This window comes from Protomyctophum parallelum (assembly GCF_964188405.1).
Source record: "Protomyctophum parallelum genome assembly, chromosome: 10".
NCBI lineage: Eukaryota > Metazoa > Chordata > Actinopteri > Myctophiformes > Myctophidae > Protomyctophum > Protomyctophum parallelum.
The window spans coordinates 43,067,299-43,074,247 of NC_139704.1; positions in this window are offsets into that span (position 1 = coordinate 43,067,299).

A 6,949-nucleotide genomic window follows, 5' to 3' on the forward strand; every position below is an offset into this window, starting at 1 on the left:
CCTACCAATATTCCAATATGTTTTACAAATGTTAAATCTATAAGATCTTCATGATTATTATAAATATATATGTTCAAATGAATTGAATAGTTAATAGAAATACAAGGTAATATATTATGCAGAAGACATTATAATGCTCAACGTAATTGTATTTGTTTGTTGTTGGTGCTGCTGCATAATTGTAGCCTACCTGTAGCCTTTTTCACTGTGTTAATAGGCGAGTATGTGTCATGCCAGTAGCCTATTAAAAACGCCTCAAATGAGTTTGTGAGATTCTAAGAACTTGGCTAGATTGGCAGGCGTTCTGAAGCTCAGTGTGTAGAAATTCTCAGAATCTATTCAGGCAAAAACAGTCCCAAAAAAAAGTCCCAAATCAATGTATGCTATTCCTTTGTCTGAGGCAATTGCACTAAAAAAACAATTTCCACCCCAGCAAGCTAAACTGAACTAGTTGTGTTGTTTTCTACTGTTTCCAATGTTTCCTGAATCCAAATGAACTAACCCTATGTTTTGATGTGGAGGTCCTTTCATATTGCAGAATGCATGCACATCTCACGTACGCGAGTGCGCGCCAAGCCACAACAGTCAACGAAAAAAAGATAACCAGTTCAAATGCAAACTAGATAAAGGGTCTCCAGTAGGCCAGGTCAGGATTTGGCCTCCTGTTATATAATAGACCTCCTGCTATAATAGACCAATGTGAAAAGGGTGACATTTCTTCTTACGCCTTGGATGGCAATTGGATGATTTGAGGCATTTTGTTCCAAAAATTTGTTTTGCAAAATATATTTAGCAAAACAAAATACCTCCAACCAGGGAAACTCCCCCGTCAGGTGTAAAGGAGCAACTCCATGTCCCCCATATATGGGTACTATGTTGGCGGAGGGTGTGTAGAGCCCAGGATCACATTAGATAATTGACACAGGCAGGGGTGAAAAAATGGTGGCGCTATAACAGGCCAGAGGTTAGCTGGTAACAGACGGACGCACAGTCAGAGACGGAGTGCAAAACATACTCTCTCCCCATAGTCCTTGGGCCAGAGGCCTCTTTTGGGGTTTTGGGTACCACTAAAAGGGACAAAGATTGCATATGATTTTTGTATTGCTATATGTCTGTAGTGTATGAAAATGTACGATAGCAATCTCAAAATAGTAGCTGGGGTTACTTGGTTTTCAGCCCTTATAGCTGATATAAAAATTGGTACATATGGCATAACTTGGCAACTAATGGGCCAATTTGCATGATTCTGCTATCAAAGTATAGGTTTTCTGGGGTGCTGAGTTGATTTCTGAGATAACTGAAGCAATTCAAGTTCAGTCAATGTCACGGTCATTTTCAATCCGAAATGTTAACAAAACTGGCATATCTTGGCCTTGACTTTTATGTTGACTCTGCCCTCAATAATACAATTGAATTACATTTTGTAGCAAATAAACAACAAATAAGCTCAATAGTTTTATTATTTTATTATGCACGATAATCACAAATATCAGCCTAATTTAATGTCAAATGTATTTTCCCATATGTTCTCCCCTTGCCAAGGCCTTTTCAGTCATGTCCTTATTTTAAGGCGAAAATTAGGCCAGGTCGTAAACCTGAAGTTAGCAAAATGGATCAAACAGCAATCTCTATAATTCAACCGAAACGTAACCCCAAGCTAATCGGATGATAATAATTACGGAGACCTTTCTGAATTCATATTACAAAATATTCTGTGGGTCTTGAAAGATTAGTCAAAATGCTGGCAGTGTGTGCAGACTGTTCCAGAGAAACAGTTAATGAGTTCATATTGAACTATGCAACCTCTTCCTCATCAGGACTGTCCTGTTCAACTGTAGGCATTGAATCTTGCTTGGTTGCTTGGTTTGTACAGTTCTGGAGTTTGCAGAGGTCTGTTCATGTCAACCCATTGCTGAGACAACTGCAGTTAGGAAGTTTGCATAGACGTGCACATTTACAGGCCAATAACTCAAGGACATCATCTGGTGCAGCACATCCAGTGAATTGCTAACTGTCCACAATCAGCAGTTGTCCATCCACTCTGTATGTGTTGGGATCTGGTGCAGATGGGTGAGTCTGCAGAGAGCATCTCCATATTAGAGTCTGGTAATTGGCACGAAGGGCATGGAGAAATAATCATTCATGTCACTGGAGGTGGTCCCAGACAGGTAGCAGCTACAAGTGAACTGCCAAGTTGTTTGAATGTCTCCTGAAAATCAATGGTTTTCTTCAGTATCCCCATGCAGCAAAGGCACTCACAGTGTCACATCTTGTAAATGCGTGAGCACAACTAGACTCTCCCAAAGCAAGGCATAGCTTGTCTATGTCCACAAACTGTGTGCGGTTTTGTGTACCACGCTTCTGATAGTGTACTTAAGAAACAATGACTTTTTCGATGCTACTGTAAAAACCAGATATGAGCTTAGATTTAACATCAACCCTGCAGGGACCCCGGCTCCCCTATGTTGGAGGCAGCAACCATGCCTGTGATATTGAATGTTTGTACTTGATTGGGATCTTAGAATGTTCAAACCCCTGGTGTGCTCCCCCCCCCCCCCTCCCCCCCATTCAGAATAACATTAATATTAATTGCCTTTGAATTACTCAAATATTCAAATATGCAAGATAATGCAAATACAATGTCTTTCCGGTCTGTTTGACAACCTCCTCTAAAGACAAACCCCACACAGCTTGAGTTTCCTGAACAACCATTTCTGCTTCTGTGCTGTGCTTTTGCGTTCCGTTTTTTTTATTCTTTATTATTTTTTGTACATCTTGATGTGACATTGGCGCTTAACCCATTCTGAACGAGAACCCATTTTGGTGATAGCGTCATGTTATGCTTTAGCTATTGAAAAATAGCAGATCTACAAGCTCATATCGCGCCACCGAGTGGCGCGATACGAGCTTGTAGGTCTGCCATTTTTGAAAAATCGACTGGCTACTGACATTTTTAGAATCTGATCTCAGGTCAGAATGGGTTCATCAGACCAGTGTGTGTCCAGTGGAAAACCTCATATGAATCTGATCTCAGGTCAGAATGGGTTAAGTGGTTTCATATGATATCTCTCTGCTCTAAGGAAATGTCTCCATAATGCTATAGCCGTTCTATAATGCTATAGAATCTTTGCATGAGATACTGCTAATGCATAAACCAATGAAAAGCTGTTTTCAAATTACTTCAGCTGTGAAGCCTCTTTTGCTTTGTCATCTCTCAGCACCGTGCTCCCAAGGTTTGTTAACCCATTCTGACCTGAGATCAGATTCATAACGAGGTTTCCGCTGGACACACACTGGTCTGATGAACCCATTCTGACCTGAGATCAGATTCTAGAAATGTCAGTCGCTCTTCGATTTTTCAAAAATAGCAGACCTACAAGCTCGTATCGCGCCACTCGGTGGCGCGATATGAGCTTGTAGATCTGCTATTTTTAAATAGCTAAAGCATAACATGATGCCGACACCAAAATGGGTGCCCGTTCAGAATGGGTTAAGCTGAATATTGTCACCATGGGATATATCACAGGGACCATTAGATAGGAAAGTAGGGGTCTCTGAGCTCCAATATAAAGCATGTATTCATGCTTGTCTTTCTAAAGGCACTGAAGCCACATGGGGTTCCTCCAATAGTCACACTGGCAGGCCATCAAACGGTTCAGTCTGGCAGATAATCACTCAGATCTCAGAAAACACAACCAGCCAGGCCAAATAAGAGTAGAATACATCAGTGCAAGACGAGAGCATGACAGAACAAAATATGAGAAATAGAAACAAAAGAGAAAAGGGTTTGAGTGAAAGCAAACAAGACCTTGTTTGATGTTGGTAACTAAAGTAACTTACACTGGAAGGAAAATTGAAAAATACAAATGTGTTTTACAGGCTCTTAGTTAACTACCATGTTAAATGACAAAGACTATTGTGTTGTGCTGAAATTTCAGATTTTTATTACTGAAGTCAAGAATCCTGAGGCAATTTTTGGACGGTTTCGGATTAATCCAAGCATGGTTCTACCTTTGCAGTCATGGATATCCATTTTCGCCATTTGATTACACCTGTCAAAAGATCTATAATCAACTTAAAGTATGTACACCACAGTTCATATTTCAGCTTGCCAAGATCAGGCACTAAGCAAATCTCTGCCATGATGCACAGTGAACACCCCTACCTCCCTACGTTGTTGTCTGTGTGGTGACATTGTTATGCCATTGTATGAAAACAAAGGCACAATACAATGGGAGGAAGGCTATGATAAAGGATGCTGATTGTCACAATTCTCAGTGTCAATTATGTTTCATACAGGGCCAGACTGGGAACACAACTCAGGCTGGGAATGTGAATTACAGCAGCCTGCAATAGTTGGAACAGCCAGCCAAAGTGGGGTAAACAGCTGCTCAGTCAGTCGATGAAAGTAATGCAAACTAAACAATTTAGAGAAATTGCAGTGTGGTTGTCCTGATGCACGTTGTGGGTGGCAGCCATCTGGATCTAGGACGGACATTTGTGGTGCCCCTTATTGGTCCGAAGTTAAAGCGCTTTTGAACTGATAGGCAACATCCAATTACATTTGGCGTTAAGTAGATACTGCATTCATGATGACGCTTTTGTAAAAACTAGAGTGATGGCTGTTTAGAAGTGAACACATGGCCCTCATGTTCGCAATACTCATTGTACAGTACTTAGTGAAGTATCCATTATCAGAGTACTTGGAGGCCAGATTATGATGTTATGTGTTGCAGAACGCAATCCCCTTCAGTTATAAACCCATTGCCGTTCTCTATTGGAGTACTTGCAGGCTAGTCTATAATGTCAGGACTATAACGTCATATTGATGACATCAGCAAGATATGTGCATGGACAACCACTGATCCAACCAACTTTCCATTTGGCACTGCTGATTGCACAGTGCACTCCCACTGGTCCTCTCAGTGATACACATAGCTAGTTTGAAGGGCAGACGGTTCTCAAGATATGCAGTGGACAGACGTACACACAGGGATTTTGCGCATTAATAGATAGGCTGGCCCATATTCCAATCCACAAATTATGGAAGCCAATCACAGCCAAGTGATATGGGATATCAATAAGTTGTTTGACGTTCATTGTCACATGACTCCTCATGAATAAATCATGGTTCTGCACCAACCAGTGAAATTGACGTGGACAGAAACAGACAAAAAAACAAAATCTCCAGCCATTCGGCCAAGCCAAGATAATAAGAGACATACCCATTGAAAAATACCCAATCAATATGCAGACTGTGAAAAAAAAACAAGCAATCAATGGCAATCATGATACAAACCAACTAAGGAGTGGGAATTTGAACTTGGGGGTGCCATCGATGACGAGACCTAGATGGCTAATTGTAAAAGCGTACACAAAATCACTCATTCAAAGTACACGTGGAAAGTCAACAGTAGATATTTCCTAACTCCTGAAAATATAATAAAACTACTATTGAATGCTGTAGACACTTTAATTGAAGCAGTAAATAAACTTATAACGGAATGTGTAGCCTATATTTTAAATTAGAAGACTGCAGAGGCATGACAGAAAATGGTAACCACTTATTTCAATCAATATTGAGTAAGAAGTAAGTATCTTTAATTGAAGCACTATAAAATTGAAGCTGATGAATAGGTTCACGCTCCTGATTGGATGAAATTGGTGAATATGTACATTTTCTGTTTATTAAAGAGATGGGGAGATGAAAGAAACTATTATCAAAATATCGAGCTTTAACATTTTAACAAAAGCCTTTGTTTCAACAAAAGGTTTCACAGCACCTTTAAAAGGCCCTTCACAACAACAAAATATAACTCAAGTGGATGGCAAAGTCATCACAACAACAATAATGAAGACAATTTAAATGGTGAACGATATTAGTTATTACAGTTACAGCGCTTGGTATGAACGGCCCTTAAAGCTCCATTATGTCATTTCTCTTGTGAATAAATGGTATTTTGTCCAATCTAAAGTCTCAAATATTGATATCAGTATGCCATGTCTAGACATATGCTACAGTAGGCCTACGATAGAGTATTAATATAACTTATACAATTGGGGTGGTTGTATTTGGTCCCCCTGCTCTTCTCTTGAATAATTTATCCTGTTAGGTCTAGGTTGGACAAAATCTTTGACACGATCATGTTCCTGGTTTCAAGGTTTGACACAAATCTTGACTCAATTTCTCCCCAGAGCAAGCAGGCAGGCTTTATTAGCTCAGTGGTAAACATTTCTGCAAGTTGCTCAGGACTCAGGAGACCCGGGTTCAAATACGGGGCAGAACACGCAAGTTACATAGTGCAGCTTATAGTAAGTAATTAGCCTCCGTGACCCATAGGTCAGGTCAGGAGCATATCATCTTCTGTAGCCCAGAGGCAGCATCATGTAGTATGATGTAGTACATCCCCTGACATGACCATAGGTCACATGGGACATAGTACCCCGACGTACAATGTAACAATCCAACCCTTGAAGCCAAATGCCAAGCAGGGAGGCATTGGGTGCCATTAATATCATCTTTGGTAAAACTCAGTTGGAGATTGAACCCCGAAATCCCAATCTCAGGGTGGACACTAGCCTCGATACCCAGGCTTTCAAGGTGGACACTAACCAGAAGGCCTCTGAGCTGGTAACGCAGCACCTAAATGATGGCTAAGTAAATACCATCAATTTGCTTTTTAGTTATGCACGCATTCTCCCAGTAGAGCATTATTTTGAAGTCTGCCATTGTCAGACAGATTTAGTGAGGCTACACAGAACTAATTACATAATTGGAGGAGATTAAAGAATGGAATAATTAACATATTTTATCTACTATAATTCTATAAAAGCAACCAGTCGCTCTAATTCTGTACAGACAGCTATGAGGTAAACACTAAATAATCCAAGCTTTGTACAAGATCGACGGCTGCCAGCCTGCAGGATGGGGGCTTCAGTTTGAGCTTTT